Consider the following 18328-nt stretch of genomic DNA (forward strand, 5'->3'; position numbering starts at 1 on the left):
TCCACCCCTGCACCCACACGATAATGTTATCAGCCTCCTACAGCCCAGAGGGCCACCTTCCTGTGTCCTCAGTTTGAGAACACTCTTGCGGAATCCTTTCTTTTCCCCGCCCTGATTTGCTTTCACAACTCCAGCGGGTCGAATGGCCAAAGACAAACTTCTGCCTCTCCTTCCCGGCTCCCACATTTTCAAAACCCCGCAGTCTGCAAACCCACACACATCGGAACTCCAAGGGTGCTGTTGCAGTCCGGGCATGCTCAGTATCAAGGCAGATTTTGATTGAAAGTAAAAAAAAAAAAGAAAAGAAAGAAAGAAAATAGCTTTGTATTATGCAGTCTTCCTCTCATGTGCTTACAGCTTGCTGAACAGGTTGCGGGGCATTCCTGCGACTACCCAGAGGGTTTATCTAGTGCCCTTGATTACGCCTCCTTGGCATCTGTACCCCTCGTAGTTCCCCCCCCCAACCCTTCTCAACCCCCCCCTCCTCAGGTCCCTGTCCGCTGTGGGGATGGAGAGACACTAACAGAACTGGGATGGGCGCTGTTGGCTGAGCGGATCCACCTATTATTAGTGCACCAGGATTGGCTCCTCGGCGCAGCGTACCCCAGGTGGAACCAATCAGGCGGCCGGGGCTGGGAGCTGATGGGCGGCCGCCTCCTCACTGGAGGGATTCCTCGAGAAGCTGCAGTGTGGGGATGCTCTAGACCGAGTACTGCCCCCAGTGTCTTTCCACCTCTTCTTCCTGCAGCGGCGGCAGCAGCGCTTGGCAGCGGCAACTTGAGACTGCGCCCAGGGCAAGCCCCCCCCAGGGTGGTGCTCAACTGAGAGGGGGGGCTCAGTGCCCGAAGGTGTGTGTGTAGGGTGGGGGCGGCCAGCTGGGACCAGCTGGTGGCCCTGGAAAACCTCCCACACACCCACACCCACACACCCCTTTTGTGTTGCAGGCTGCCCCTCCAAGAGCAGAGGCAGCAAGAGGACGTGTGTGCACCGGTCCGCACGGGGAAGCAGTAGGGACGGAGCCCGGCACCACCTCCTGGTTCTCCCTCCAGGTAAGACAGCGGGACTGGCGGCACAGCAGCCTCAGCTGTGCCTATTTGCTTGAATCCGTTCGTAAGATTTTGTTCTCGGTACACTTAGGTTTTGGCGGTGGGAGACTGAGACCTGGGCAGGGAGCCCCGGGTGGCCTATTGTGAGCGATGTAATGAGACCACATGTGCCTCTCCTGGAGAAGCACTTTGCACAGCGCCCGTGATTTAGAGCCTGGAGTTGATGATGTTGGTCATCCCCCATCTTCTTCTTTCCCTCTTTGATTTCCTCTCCTCCGTCCCCCACCCCCAATCTCTATCCTTCACCTCCCTCCCCTCAACCCCTTTCAAATCTCTCATCTTCTCCCTCCTCCCATCCAAAGCACGCACAGTGTTTCTTTCTCTTCCTGGAAAGGATTGCCTTTTCTCAGAGGAAAGAGGGGGGTGGTGATGAAAGGAGAAAGATTTCTTTCTGCCCAGGGGGAAAAGAACAAGATAGAATACACGATAGAAAATTAGAGTACCAAAAGCAATTAAACTGAATAAAGGAAGTAGACAAGCCATGCAGCCCCAGCTGCCAGAGAGGGGAAGTGTCAAGTTTGACTTGATCTTATGCTTGCAAGGGGCTGTGTCTCTCACTAGATTGCTTCAAATGGAACAAAAATAAACCACCGATCCAACCCACTTTCAATTGCTTAATTGCTGTTGCTTTTAAGTGCCCACCATCTGACTTTTCCTGGTTCCATTTGTCCTGCGGGGCTGACTGTTTGGTCTTATCCATCACTGGTAATGTCTGAACTTGGAGAGGTTTCTCGAGTGGAGAAAAAAATTTTAAAAACAGATTATTACTTTCCTGAGGTTCTTTGGCATGGCCTTTATGTTGAGGGGCAAAAGAAAAAAAAAGTAAAGTTTCAAAACATTTGTTAGTGACACCAGTATTATTAGGAGGCTTGGATTTCTACTTTGAGAAAGCAAATCTAGTTAGCTTTGTGTACATGGTGATTTTGACTTTCTTGAATATTAACCTTCTGAAATAATGCAAACATTTAACTTTTGTGTTAAAGCTGCATTTGCATATGAATTGTGATTTCATTCTACCTTTCTGCTGTTTGCATTTTGCTGCCCAGAAATCGAATTCATGCCTTGCCTTATTTTCTTTTAATAAGTATATTTAATAGATGTACACATGATGCTTATACAATTTCAGTACTCGATTTAGAAGGTGCATGGAAGCTCAGTTGGCCAAGAATCCTCTTGTACTGGAACAAAGTTTAGGAAGTAATGGTAGGAAGATAGCGTCAAATTAAAAAATCTTGAAGGGGAAAATGCTTTTACTTTCATGTCTTATTATAATACAGAGAAAGGTATCAAAACAACTATGTGCCCTGGCTGCCTGCATGGTAGGTCAAGTGAAAGGGACTTGCTGGACAGAGCCTTGACAGCAGCCTCAGAAATTTCTAATTCCATCATCAATGGTATAAGCTTTCCTTTCCTATTATTCAGCTAAGTGATGACCGTCAGATGGGAGGAGATAGAGAGAAGTGCTTAGCTGAATGTAATGGGAAAGCAGCCCAAGTGGATGCTACATGAGTGCAGAGAAATCAGCAGATGTTAGTGTCCAGATAAATCTTTTCCTTTGATTTATCAGGGGAAATGCCAAGTCTTACCTTTTTTTTTTTTTCTACGTGTCCACTTCGGATAAGAAAAGGGAGCCTTCTTAACTCTGCCTGATCTTCCACACTAATCTATGTACCCCAGAAAGTATTTTTTTCACCACATATCTTCAGTGGACAAGTTTATACACTGACCTAAAGAAGAGCTGCTTTCATTTACCATCAACATAATATATGTTATTTTCTAAACCATTTTCCATTTGAGACACTTATCTTTCCTATCTAAGTAGAATTGCCTCGAGTCACAAAAACAAGATCTTCTTTCTAGGCCTTTGACATTTAAATGCCTTTTTTTTTTCTTTTTAATGTAGTATCTCTGTTGAAAGCTAAAACTTATTTTTAGTGGTGCCACCTTTTGGTTATAAGGACAAAAGGACAATCGTTTAATTGCCTTATGTGTGTACAACTGAATTAACAAGTTTAGACATGAGAAGATATAGAAAAAGGAAACCAACTGCCTTTCACTGCGAGCAAAATATTTTACTTGCTTATTTCTCCACTGTCTTAGGAAGGGTAAAAGTTTGGTCTTGGTTTGTGACATTTATGTTCGGGACTCTTAACAAATGCTAATTATAACAATGACATGTAAAAGACATGCATATGAGTATTGAGTTTCTCACATACAAAAAAATTAAGCCTTTATATACCGGAAGTCAGAACTAATTCCAATATATATTGAGTGGATTAAAGTGAGACTTTAAATGATATATTATGGGAAATTATTACCCTGTCTTTCCACAAAATGGTCTAGTGTAACAGTTTCATACAACCTTCATCTTTTCTCCTTTTAAAAGAATATCTTAGTAAGTCTTATTAATGTTTTAGAGCAAATATGGTAATTAGACTTTAATGTATTTTTATCAGAACTAAAGGTTGCTACCCTACAGAGGAAATGCTAAAATGCTAATTTCATAAAATACCACATGATAGAGAGTTGTTACAGAGTAGTTTTGAACTTTATTTCATAATGGAGAATATTAGTTATTCTGTCTGGTCAAATTGTCAGAGAGTTCTAATTCAGAAATATGAAAATGGTTAGCATGGTATGTACAAGATTTGCACATTAGACTTGGTGCTAACTGAAAATAAAACTAGAATATAGTAGCTTCTCTTAATTGTACTTGCAAAATGAACTGGATGATTAATAAATAAAATACAGAATGTGTTAGATCTAAAAGCTAATTCGAACTTCCTGTTTGCCTAATGACACCATGGACATAATATCAATTCATTCTTTTGAGTTCAGTATACTAAATCAATTTATAGCGAATTCCCAAAACAGATTTTTACAGTCATCTAATCTTAAAAAACTCACACTTAACACAGACAATTATGTGAGCCTGAAATACTTATACCACTTAGGATTTCCAGTTTGTGTAATAGCTAGGAAGAGATACCATTAACTCCAAATTGGAACATCATAATTCTTTTCCTAATGGTAGTGATTAAATGATTTGGGGAAGGGAAAATAAAAGTAAACAGTTTGATTACATAATGGAGCAAATTTGGTCTACTATTACAGAAAACCAAGACCAAAGTTAGACTTTCTGGCATTAGAATAACATAGGTGTGGGTTTTACAAGTGTTTTGCTAAAAACTAATGCTTTCTAAAATGAAATACCTGGAACACTTGTGATTTAAAATATTTTTTTTTTTTTTTTTTGTGGTACGCGGGCCTCTCATTGCTGTGGTCTCTCCCGTTGCGGAGCACAGGCTCTGGACGCGCAGGCTCAGCGGCCATGGCTCACGGGCCCAGCTGCTCCGCGGCATGTGGGATCTTCCCAGACCGGGGCACGAACCCGCGTCCCCTGCATCGGCAGGCAGACTCTCAACCACTGCGCCACCAGGGAAGCCCCTAAAATAATTTTTAATGATTTTCTTGTCATAAATACATCCGTATCAAAAGTTTAATATATGATATTCTTCCTAACTGAATTTGTTTGCCATCGAAATTGATCAAAGCTATTTAAATAGGGATAAAGTATATGGCTGTGTAAAACATAATTTCAATTAGCATTTAAGGATATATATATATACGTATGTGTGTGTATATATATGTGTACGTGTGTACATATATATACATATTATGTAACATTTTCTAAAAGGATTTGAGACTAATGGACAGTAGCATGTAATCTGCTGAAACTAGGGAGTACTCCTGTAAAAAGTACCATTTAAAGAAAGATGACAATGTCTTGGGGATGCTTTTAATATTTCTTTGGTTGAAAAGACCAGGAGTACTCAGAGGCAAAATTAATGGAGGTCTAGATCTTTTCCTTTATACAGCCCTTCTGTGGCTTACGGAAGAAGTGATTTTTATATGAATCATGTATTAAAAAAAACAAAACAAAACACCTCTCAGTGCAAGATGCACTTTTATATACAGGTAACAAACTGAAGTCACGCTTTCACATGATTTGGACATAACAGGGCATTAAAGTTTTTATCTTTCTAAGATTTCTTCAGTGTTTCTTTCAGCATTTGCACAAAGGTAAACGTGTTCTTAATCTTTTACATAATCGACACGATTATCATTGCTTTTTCAGGTAAGGGGGTTTAGATTGGTATCTTAAATAATTCCTTTAGGAGTGATCAATATTTTTCCTAATAGTTTTATAAATTTGATTCAAATCTCTCCATTCAGTGTGGCCACTTTTTTAAAGCAGGAATTTAATCTTTCCAATCTGAAGAAAACAGTGTTTTTCCTTTAGCTTCTCTGTCATTTTAGGAGAGTTCTTGAAGAGCCACTTTTATATTGACTATAAGATGAACTGTGATAGCAGGGCATATGAACATCGTTCTACTCATATGTGTTAGTATAAAAGAAATGTATTTTAAATAATATTGCAAGTATAGTCATGCTATCTATTGGAAATAAGAGAGCACCCAGTCCTTTCTTGCTATATATGAATAAAACTTCAACCTTTGCTATATTGTTTAAAAAAGAAAAGCTCTTATTTTAAAGTGTACAACGTGAAATTATTGCTATGTTATAGAAGGAGTAAGCACCGGGGATATTATTTCCGCAGTTTTAAAAATAATTATAGAGGTCCTATTGCAAAGAAACCTCCTTTTAAAATATCCACTTTCTAAATCTAAAAACAATATTTAAAAGAGTTCTAAAACAAACTGAAACCTAGGTTAGCATAACAATAGCACATTTATGACTGTGTTAGAAAGAAGTCTTCTGCTGTCTTTGAAAAATGCAAAGCAGATTAAAAAATGTTTCTGTAATTTCTGTAATTGTATTTAGTTAAACCACAACTTCTAGTTGTTTAGAACTAATTCTGATTCTCTTTGGGTTTGTTTTGTCTCTACAAATACACTCAGTGCTTGGAAGGGATGTGACACACTGGTTTCCTTAACTTACCAGTAATGTAAATGAGAGGAGGTCAGAGTTCATCATTTTTGGTTACTGCTATTGTGGAGATAAAAAGAAAAGATACCGATCGTTCCTATACTGGTCTCACATGTAGTATGTTGAACGTATTAGTTATACGCATAGGGCGTCATTTTGTTGAAGAGGAGCTCTGGAAAATTGGAAAGCTTATGAAGATAATAAACGCCTTCTGTATTTTAGCTGTCTGTACAAAATGGGAGCTGGAAACTTTCCATGTAGATTGAGAATGGCCTTTCTCAGCTAGTATGAGAATCTGGTGAAATAATGTAGTTTCTGAAATAATTTGGTTAAAATACCATTTCCTAGCAGCCCTGTCAGACAACATTTCATTGGAAGTACTGGATTACAACCCCCCTACCGCAGCCCCCAAAACTACGCCTAAGACAGTTAGCTAAGTGTCTCAGTCAAGAACGAATTTTGGTCGAAATAGCCATTTAATCAAATCCAGCTATGGATGGTACTGAAACTTGGTCTTGCCTCATCCCGTTAAACCTGTTGTTTCTCTATTTGCTCAATGTAGTTTTGCTTATAATTAAAAAGAGTTAAGTGTTGTTTCCTGCAATAGATGAATGTTTTCCTTTTCTTTCTAAATCATTCACCTAATCAAGGATAAAATGCACATAGGCGCTTAAACACAAATAGAATCGGAGAGTTACTTAAATATGAGAACTTCTGATACTGCAGTTGTTTAAATGAGACATACTATCTCTTGTCCTCCTACACCCTCCCAGACTACAGCCAACTTTTCTGTCGCAAGCAAATGAAGGGGAGAGCAGGCAAACCCACCTCACACCTCTGGGCACAGTTCCTTGTGTGTGGCCTCCAGGGGACAGCCTCCTGTTTTTACCTGAGGTCTCCTTGCATTATCAGCCCAGGCCCTACTCTAGCTGAAAGCAGATAACTGAATTTAGGAATTGCTACTTTGAGATTTATTGGCATATTTTCGTCAACGTGAGGGCAAAAGCACACGGAAATACTCAGAACATACTCAGCTGTAACAAACTTGGTGTTAACACTTTTCAAATGTGATGCTGAATCTTATATAACATTTAGATAATTGATAACATAGTTTTCTTTCATGGAATTTCTTTTGATTACTCACAAGTGATCCAAGCAAAAGGTGAGATTGTTCAACCGTGAAGCCCCGTATAACTTTTTAACTTATTAGCACCAGTGGACAAAGCTGAGATAATTATTTAAAAGAATTTCAGATCCTTCGATTGGCTTTAATACTTCCAAAATCCACCTGTGTCTTGTTATGGAGACCCTTAAACATTTACATACCTCGTCCTGCTCATCACAGATAATTGAGAACTGGTTTGTACATCTACAGACTGGATATTGTGAAACGTCACATAGGGTTGCTTTTAGGATGGATTATTGCTAATCTTCTTTCAGGCATAATTTTATGTGAATGTAACTGAGTGTAAACAGCAATGTAGCATCACAGCAGCAGACTACACTCACTACAATGTCAAGTTGGAATTGTTTGCTCTTTCCTTGAGAAGGAGAAAGAGACGATTAAGTATATTTTTTCCTGATGATGTTCTGCCCCCCAGCATTCTATGTATTATAAACAGCGAAATAGGTCCTTGTTCTCCACCTATGAAATATGGAAGCTGCTTATGTTTGTGGGGAAAGTCATTAACAAATGTTTTTTTGGACAAATGACTTAATGGCTTTTGAAACAAGGACAAATGATAGAACACAGGTTACTAAGGCCTAGCTAAGCTCCTCTAGCAAGCAGGCTCTGCGTTAGCAAGATTATTAAGAAAAGTTGACACAGCTTCTCAGGAGAAAGGCAAGGTAGCAAAGCTCTGAATCTCTGTCTGACTTGGAGTGTCTGCAGATCCTTGTTTACAAGGCTGGCTTTCTGCCTAATCCCTAGCATTTTTATCAGATTTGAGGAATGAATAAAGTGAACCATTGGGCCTTAGACCATATTTCTAGAGCACTAGCATCTTTTTATAAATAGAATAACATCACTATCCTATTTTAGCCAGTGTCCAGAATCCAAGGCCACTAAAAGTTTTATATATAAATATAAACCAGACCATTATATGCCTAAAAATGCTTGAGTTTTATCTGTGTACAGGAAATTCTTGTGTTGAAAGCTTAGTTAACAACATGACTGTACAAGTAATTTACCTATTTTTCGTGTTTTTATTAAATTATAAAATTAAATTTAAAATGCCAAACAATCACTTTGAGATACAGTTGAGTTTAATAATTCAAGAAAGTGACATTTCAACAAAAAGCCAACATATTCCTAAATTCTCCAACACCACCCTGCTTTTAAATTGTGGGAGGAAAAAAGTACTTCATATGCAAGTTTCCAGTTTTGTTTTGTTTTTTTTTCCTGTGGAATCATAGATACTTTCGGAACCATTCCTAGATACCACAAAATGAATATTAATGATAGGAGAGCCGACTCCTTCAGGACAGAGTGGAGTAGACAAGTTGTTAGCCTTGGAGAATCTGTTTCATCATTTAGGTATTGAACACATAGCAACAGTTTGATTTCTTTGACTTCTGGACTTTTAGACCCGTATGTGTTGGAGCGTGTTACTACTCACTGCCAGGGTAGAAGAGATTTGTTCAGCTCTCCAGCTAAGAACATGATATAGCAATTCTCTTGTATTCTCTTCCTTCCCCACCATTTTGTTCCTTTCTCATCTCTTTTTTTCCTGCCCTCTTCTGCCTTCCTTCCTTTTTTTCTTTCTTATTCACCTCCTGACGAATCATCTTCCCCTAGAATCACTGGGAGCTTGGTACTCTAGGCCCCATACTAATCTCCACGTGCTGAATTTATTTTTTGTCAGTAACCAAGAAATTTCACTCTTAGTTTGTATACATTTCAGGTTAGTTTCACAAAAGGTTTGTATAGATAGATAAGGGAGCATCCTCTTAATTTGTTTAAGTAGTTGGCACACTTAAATGGATTGTGCCACGATTTGAATGTTTTTAAGACCTTACATGTAAAGACTAGCCCACTGGTAATTTTTAGAACAAAATTGATTGAAGAGAGATAAAACAATAATGTTTAAAATTCCAAACGGCATGTACTTTTAGGCACCTTTTTTTCTCTGTTTTGTTCTTCCAGTGGTAACTTTTACATCATTGTTTTCACAACAGTTGTATCTCACTGTATGTAAAAAATATTATGTTGCCTTATTTGATTTTGATAATAGAGAGATTCTCCATTTTACAGAGGCAATAAAGGAGACTCAGAAGTTAAGTTACCTGGCTGTAATTACACACTTAGGAAGGCTTTTATAATTTTCACCTGCTGAATCATACTGCCTCAGCAGTTAATCAAGAAAAAAGTCAAGTATATTTTTAAACTTCCTCGCTATATATTAGAACTAGTTTGCTATTTCTTATCAAAAATAAAAACAAAAATATAACATCTTCACTGAATATTGGATATACAGTTGTTATTCTTCCCATTGAAAAGAGAAGGACCGTTTAATATACTGTCATTACTTCTGTGACTCTAACTTTGGAATAAATTGTATTTTAAAATTATTCAAGGAACAGTTCTCTAATCCATAAGACAATTCACCAATCCTGAGTCACTAGGCTTAGTTGGCCTTTAGTCATTGCTGTATCACTGTGGTATTAGATGTTACCTCATTTGTTTCCTTATTTGGAAACTACGGAGTCATAAGCCACCTCCTAGAGTACACAGAGATGTGATGAGAAAATGAACGTTGTAGCTTTACTAGAAGCTTTACAACCTCATCTCTCATTATTTTTCTCATTGGTACTTACACATAAAACTTCTCACTGTTTCCAGAACCTGACATTAATGGAAGTTGTTGAATCTACTGGTGCTTTTTCTCTCCTATTTCAAGATAGAAAGGGCTAAGCAGGGAACATACTCAAGCCCCAATTATTATCCAGCCCTAATGTGAAATCCATCAATTGGCAATTCTTTATGTTAAGAATCAAACACGTTTGGAAATGATTGCCAGTAGGTATACACATTGCAATGTGGATTATCATAATTGACTTTCTAGCTGATCTGATAGAAGGAAACAGAAGTTTTAATTGGGAAAGGCTTATAGAAAGAATGCAAGATTAATTGGAACAGAAGACAGGTATTTATGGGGATTTTTGGACAAACACAAGTTAATCATATTCTCGTGTGCTTACTACGATTCCATTTAATAGTCCCAAGAATTTTTTGAGACTGGTACTAATTTATCTATAATTTTTAGATGAGAAAAATGTGGAAAAGTAACTTGCCAAGGTCATACAACTGTTATGTAGAGGGAATTGGATTCAAACCCAAGCAGTCTATTTCTAGAGCCAACACTCAACCATAAGAAATCATAATCATTAAACTCCTCAGTGGTAGAAGATGCAGAACAGTTGGAAGCAAACAGATAGAAGTGATCAAAAGAAATTGAACAGTCATAAGCAAACTGTACTTCATAGTTTGAGTCAATATGACCACCATGGCAATGTGCTAAAAGATTGAAACTTGAGTCTCATAGGTCTGGGTGTAAAGACCTACTCTGGCATGGTGAGCTTCAGTAATATATTTCACTACTAAAAGCTTCATTTCACCAGGAATGGAAATGTTTGCAAATTGTCTGGTACTCTGTTAATAAATGGCAGATCTGACCACTCTTGCCCCCTTTTTTTATTAGTCAGGAACTCTTTCACTTTCAAAAATGCCACCTAACTCAAAATGGTTTAGAGAGAAAAGGGATTTTAGAGCTCATGTTACCATAAAATCCAGGAATATTCTGGATTTCATCATAGCTGGAAATAGGAAATCAAGCTATATGATCAAGACCAGGCCTATCGCCCCCCACCCTCCCACCCATCCCTACCTCCTTAATTTTACTTTTCCCTGCCATTGCTTTATTTAGAATCAGGCTCTTTCTTTACGGTGGTAAGAATGTTCCCAGGGAACAGGCTTACATAAGAAATCTCCATGTAAAGAGAGCATCTTTTTTTCCAAAAATTTCTAGGATAATCTTGACTGGAACAACTTGAGTCACTTGCCCCAAACTCATCACTATGGTGAAGGCTGTGAAATATATTTTTCTAAGCTGAGCCTTGTGTCATCCCTGGATTTGAGAGTTGTACAAAGCATCACTCAACTACATAGAAAGAGAGTTCTGCTGTTAAAAGAAGGGAAATGATTAGATTTAGAGCAGGCAAAACAACAAATGCCTAGCTCATAAGGTATGGGCACTGACCGGTCGAGAGGATGCCTGCTGGCATTAATGCTGGAGCAGACTCCTGGAGGGCCCTTATTTTTCCTGGCACTAACCCCTTAGTTGATGGGGTAAGATCCAGGGAATTCTAGGGGAAGGTCCATAGTAGTTGAGGATGTGGAAAGGAGTGGCCCTCAGAAGGCTTGAAGCAATGCCATTTACAAACAGGTGTGGATGTAGTCAATAATTAAACAACTGGTATGACTATAGCAGTGTGAAAAGGCTGCCTATCAGGGGCTGAGGGCTGAGTTGAGTGTCATTTAACTCTAGTTGGGTCCTTGCCTTATTGCTTTGGCCTCCTCTTTTTTAATGCAGTGGGAAAATACTTATAGGATTTGAGGATTCTTAGATTCAGAGCTCAGTAGGTCTGAGAACTGCCAACTAAAGATATGTACAAGGCCACCTGTGTATATGTCAATACCTCACATTTTTGTTGGTTTTGAGTAAGGCTGGTTATTTTCAGGAGTTTATAGAGTTTTATTTTATGATTACCCTAACTACCTATGTATTGCTACAGATACAATAAAATAAAGTTGCACAAAAACACTATACATTTTTCCTTGCTGTACCCCGAACTGAAAGGGAATTATTTAGGAATGATGCACTTCGTCCGTAAGCACTAGGGCATGCCTGTTACATGCCAGGCGCTATTTTAGTGCTGGGAATATAGAAGCAAATGTAGTAGATAAGTTCCTTGCTTTTAGGGAGCTGGCATTCTAGGGAAGGAGACAAAATAGTTAAAAACAACAACAAAAGATAACTAAGGTAGTTTTCAAATAGTGAGAAATGCTACTACATAATAAAACAACCTAATAAAACAGTAAAATCAAGGACTGTGGTAAACCAAAGCTATGTAAGTTGAGGCATGAAAGGAGAAGGATCTGGCTATGTAAACACCAGGGGAAGAGCACAGTAGACAGCAGAAATCCTAAGTGCAGAAGCTTGGCAGTGGGGGTGAGTTTGTTCTACTTACGGAAGAGAAAAAAGCAAATGTAGCTGAAGTTGTAAAGATGCTGGCTTCATGAGTGTAACCCTGCTTTAATATTTTAACTAAAAGCAAACTACAAACATTATTAAGGAAATTTTCCAAACAAGATGATCACGTCACCTCAACATTATTTAAATATATGTAGTATCTTATTTCTGTGTAATACATTTCCAGTCTATGTAATCATGCTTACACATTTTATGATTACAGTCATGGAATACATACTATTTCCACCCTGACTTTCAAAATGCACTCTCAGGTGACTTACAGGCATATATTTTTATCTTCCAATTTCTCTAGAAAGGTAACTTCTTTTCTTTTATGACACAGATTCCTTAGACACTTTCCGTATATCTTTTGTTAAATCTTAATAACCTTTCTCCTTTTGCCCTCCTTTCTAAGGGAATTGAACACACAGCCTACCCTCAATTTTATTGTTTCTCAAAATTTAAGTGAACACCTTGGTTTTTTATCACAATAATGTTTTTTTCTCAATTTAATTTCCTTTTGAGTATATGTTTGATTATATCCAACAAAATTCAAATTTAGATTTTGAAACAAAAGTAAATAAACACTGAAAGCATGATGAAACAACTCATTTTGTGTCGATTATCATTTAGACAACACGGGTCTCAGAGCATTAACCGGAAATTATTTTTCCTCTATCTGGTTTCATATCCTGGTTTCAAGAACTCAGTAACCCAAGTCTACCTAGGTCACTCTGTGACAGTAAACTAGGTGCTTACAGAGGCATATTAACGTTGCGAGTGGTGCTGCAGTACCACTCCCTATGCTGCAGCAGTAATGAAGTAATAATTACAGTGTCAATCTTAAATGGCCCTCTTTTTTCCCCTAAGCCTCCCATAGACATTATATGCTGATAATAATGTATTTTGTAAAGAGAGTATTCTTTGCTGAATTCACACAAAATCATCTATATGTGAATATAGCAAGAGTGTTATAATGGACCATTCTCATCAGTAAGTGATAAACTCTGTTTTCCTTACCTGTGGAAATCAGGCTGTTTTGTATCCTAAATATCTTATGTTTTTCTACATCTGTATGTATATATATATATATATATATATATAGTATATTTGAATTTTTTAATTATGTGATCACTCCACTAAGTGCAAGTTTTTCAGGATTTTGCAATGATGTATGTATATTTTTTTATCATCTTTTGACTCTGCAGTGCCTGACAAACATTAGGAAGAGAGCATTCCATAGAATATTTATTGAATGAGTGAATGAATCCACTAAATCTATATTTTCTAATGTTTTTGAATGACATCCAAACACAGTATGCTTTCAAACACACATACACACTATATGAACAAAAGTTCTATGAAGTATTTCTTACTGGTGTTGTATTCTGATACCTCCTTTTCAATTCTCTTTTTTACCTATTTTTTTTATTTTTATTTATTTATTATTATTATTTTTTGCAGTACGCCGGCCTCTCACTGCCGTGGCCTCTCCCATTGCGGAGCACAGGCTCCAGAAGCGCAGGCCCAGCGGCCATGGCTCACGGGCCCAGCCGCTCCACGGCATGTGGGATCTTCCCGGACCGGGGCACGAACCCGTGTCCCCTGCATCGGCAGGCAGACGCTCAACCACTGCGCCACCAGGGAAGCCCTACCTAATTTGTTAAAAAAAATACTGGTCATGACCAACAAAGTTAATGTAACAGCATACCAATGGATAACAATCTGTAGTTTTAAAAACAGTTTCCTAAAAAAGTATTATCAATTTCAAAAAAGTATATTTAAGATCCCATTAAGCATACATAAGTATAATATAATGGATATACAGGAACTTGCAGTGCCTTATTTGGAACATAAAGTATCATCATACTGTAAATGAATGAAAGTTAATAGAATTCCCAGACCAAAATGCTCTTGCTGTATTCACATACAGGTGATTTCGTGTGAACTTACACTGTATTTTTTTAAACCCACAATGAATCTGGCGCCAGTGCTGTTACTGGTCATTCTCAACCAAGCAGATTTATGTTGGTCTGCTGCCTTCTGAGGAATTCAGTTAATAGCCATTAGTTAAAATAAACTTTTTATAGACTAGAGGAAAATACAGAGATGTGATAGGAGATTATTTCTGTTTCTTTAAAGTAGTGAATACAGAGCTAGTCTATGGAACCAACAGATGATGAAGACTGAGCATAAATATTTAGATTTTTGTGTTCAAATATAAAAACAAGCAAATAATATAAAAACCCTCAATCTGTCACTAAGTTTATGATATGGTGATTTTTACAGTATGATCTCTCTGAAACCTTTCTGTGCTAACTGGAGAGGATCTGTAATTGATCATGATATTTCTCTGCAAGGTAGTAGACATTCAAGTGGCTCAGCACAGTAATGCCTCTATGGCCTTCCTACTATCCATGTGAGTTTTCTCATGATAGTGGATAAGGTGGAGATGATGTCCTCAATCTTTCAGTCATTCATCAAGCTGCTCAAAAATATTTAAGAGTACAAACTCTCAGGCACTGTCAGCCACTTATAGAAAAGTGTAGTTCAGTTAAGAGAGACAGCATAAGCAAGTAGTGATAATATATTCAGATGTGAGCTGTGAAATAATCAGGATAGGGTAGGAAATGCTATGGTAACAAACAATAGGAAAACCTCAGTGGCCTAAACATCTAAGCCTTATTTCTTGCTTATACTATGTAACCATTGTGGAAAAGTGTGTGTGTATTTGGGGGGAAGGGTGGCAGAAGACCCTCTGATTTGAAGTCATTCAGGGACCCAGAATGTTGAGAGCTTCAATGAGTTATAACACTGTCATCTCAACATAATGACATTAATGATACAATGACATTAAGGATTCATTGCAGTTGGGAGGAAAGCGCTGGACAGTTTCTCACCATCCAGTGAGAAAATTAACTACTTTGACCCTATAAGAGGCATATACAATTTCTGGTCAGAGACCATTTGCCAGATCCAGCCAACGTGGCCTGTAACTACAAGGGCATAGGAAGTATAACACCCTCCACCCCAACTTGGGCCTCGAAAGGAGAGGATATTGCCAAGATCTTGAAGGCTCTTTTATTAGCTGCCACAGAAAAGTGAAAGCACATGAGAGTGAATGATCAGTTAGTCAAGCCAGCTACGGCTTCACAGAGGAGGTGATGCACGGGCTGCACTCTGAGGGACCTTTCTATTATCATGAAAGATGCTTAATTCATTCTTTAATGAAATCTTCTCTCTCTGTCTCTCTTTTTTTAACCTGAATCTCAAACACGGGATATGTGTTTTATTAAGAATGCCAGCACTCCTGGTAAATTTGGTGGATGAACTAAATCATTTCTCTCGTACTAGGAGTGCTGATGTATAATACAACTGTCAATTTAACAAATCTATTTGGATGTCTCAAAGACACCTCATATTTACCATGGAAAAACTGAACTTTCAGTGTCTTTGATCCTAATGAATGATTCCATCGTCCATCTAGTTGTGTTATCTAGAAACCTGGGAGTCATCTTTGTTTTCGTGTCTCTCATTCTTTTTTTTTTTTTTTTTTCGTGTCTCTCATTCTTAACCCGAAGTCTAAAATATATGATATCTTTATTATTTTTAGTTTATAAATATCCTTTACATCTCATTATTTTTCTTTATCTCCATTGCCATACCATAATCAAACCAACCTTGCCTTCTCAATTCTACTCTTCTTACTTTGACTTTCAAGTGCATGCATTATCTGGCGCCTCCTACTCACCAGCCTAATTTCTCATATTGTTTCTCTCATTCTCATGCTCAGGCCACACTGGCCTTCTGTCAAGTTTTAATATTCCAAACTCCTTCCTGCTTCAGGGCCCTAGTACATGCTCTTTCTATGCTTGGGTTACTGTGGACTGTATTTACTATTGGCAGACACTAAGGATGTAAACCCAGCAATAAAGTTTGGCCAGCTTTTTAAAAATAAATGTTTATTCTTTATATACAAGAGTAAGTGTTCGGTTTTTTTCATATTATGAGTATGAATATGTCACTTTTCAAAATTACTGCAGAATTGTCAAGAATTGGCAATCACCATGTGGTAGAAAGGGATCTGAACAGTAATTGAAACTTTTTTATGGTTTGGGAAACCCTGAGTATAAGTTTGAAGATGTTGAATAGTTAGCTGCTTTTAAAGAAGAAATGTATTTATAAATTCAAATCTTACAGGTGAGGATACTGATGAAACGAAATTTAATTGAAGGAAATCTTCAGTGGGATATAGAACAGTGCTTTAAATATATATTGCTAAAATTTTAACCTTAGGATTTTTTCCAATTATTTTGAGAACATGTTTCTTCCAAATCCTGCCATCATAGAGTTTTTTCTTGTTTGTTTCTTTTCTTTGTAATGGGAACACTCTGATCTTACATCCTCTGGGTGTGAAAACACACTTTCAGAAAATACTTGAAAAAATGCAGTGAAAAATAAATCTAGCTAAAGATAAAATAGCGAGACTATAAGAGAAATTTTAAAATAAAGATTTTAAAAATGTTTAAAATCTCTGATTACTGAGACTGAAAAATCTCTGAGATTGACTGTGTTAAGAAATCTCTTATGTTTATGTGTATATTTCTGTACTTTAGTTCAAACAGTAATTCATTGTTATAAAATTATAGCAATGAAGATTAATGTTTATCATCTTGTTTCCAATTATATCTTCGATGTCAACTGACCTAGCAGTGCTTAGCACTTTACTAAGTAGGAACTTAAAAATCTTTGGTGGACATTGCTGGATGGATCATCCTTGTTGGTGTTCTTTTCATTTGTTTCTCACGCATTTCTATTTTTCTTCCAACTTAATGTTTAGCCTTGGTAATGAATCTTCATGAACTGGAATTAGTTATAGTTGACTCTTATTTCATCCAAGGTGAAATATGACTTACTTTCTTTAATCAGCCTTTACTTCTCTATAATAAATCATCCCAGTAGCTCACTACTAAGTTGCAAATGAATGTGTGCTAATTTAAATGTATAGATCATTAAGAGTAAAAACATATAATTTATTCCAGTTCCACTTTAATGGAGCCACTATTGTGGATTATTTGGGTCAACGCTAACTATCTTTGAAATAGATAATCAGTCTTTTGCTTCACTTTTTCCCTTTCATCTCTTCTCCACCTTTTCTTCCTTCTCTCTTTTTAACCATTTCCTCAATTTTATCATAAATATCTATTGCATTCAAAGCACAGAAGAATTCTACTACTAAGCAAAAAAAATATTCTTTCTGTATGGATTTTAAATATATGTTTAATATTCTACATTGGAAACTGGTATTTTTTAGAAAATTATGGTTTATTGCTAGTAAAGAGCAATGTTTTTAAAGAAATATTTTAACTTGATTTTTTTTTAAATTGAAGTTGGTTGATTTACAATGTTGTGTTAGTTTCTGGTATACACCAACAAAGTGATTTAGTTATACATATATATACATATTTCTTTTTCATATTATTTTCCATTATGGTTTATTACAGGATGTTGAATATAGTTCCCTGTGCTATACAGTAGGACCTTGTTGTGTATCTGTTTTATATATAGTATTAACTTGATTTTTAAATGAAAAAGTATTCCCTAAAAATATTTATAATATTAAAATAATCCAAAAATATGTGAATTGAAAAGTAAGTCTCCTTTCAAACCACTTGTTGTCTTCCCAAAGGCAACCATTGTTAATAACCTCTTATATCCCCTAGCAGAAATATTATCTCTGTATGCAAACATACATCACATTTAAAATTAATGTTCCATTATATACACAATGCTCTGTACATTTTAAGTTATTATATAATTTTATTTATGTTGGATAATATTTTATACAAACTACAATTATTTCATAATGTACATAATATATTTTACATGTTAGTAAGAGTTATAGCTAACACTTTTGGTTAATGTAACAGGAACTAATTCTATAAAATATGTTAATTGCAAGTGATTCAGTTTAACTTTAAGCTAAATCAGTTTTATAATTTTAAGTATTTTCTGGTATAA

At 36.9% G+C, this 18328-nt stretch overlaps 1 protein-coding gene across 3 annotated transcripts in view; it reads left to right on the forward strand.

Moving 5' to 3' along the window:
• The first annotated feature begins 661 nt into the window (after positions 1-661).
• SYT1 (synaptotagmin 1) overlaps positions 662-18328 on the forward strand; it is a 540189-nt gene continuing 522522 nt past the window's right edge. For 2 of the 3 annotated variants that reach the window (XM_033431327.2, XM_004271581.3), the window contains exon 1: positions 662-1049. The gene's annotated coding sequence lies outside the window, so the exon portion shown is untranslated. The remainder of the gene's footprint in view (positions 1050-18328) is intronic. The other variant, XM_033431328.2, reaches the window with a different exon arrangement.

The sequence above is a fragment of the Orcinus orca genome, chromosome 11 (assembly GCF_937001465.1).
Source record: "Orcinus orca chromosome 11, mOrcOrc1.1, whole genome shotgun sequence".
Taxonomy (NCBI): domain Eukaryota; kingdom Metazoa; phylum Chordata; class Mammalia; order Artiodactyla; family Delphinidae; genus Orcinus; species Orcinus orca.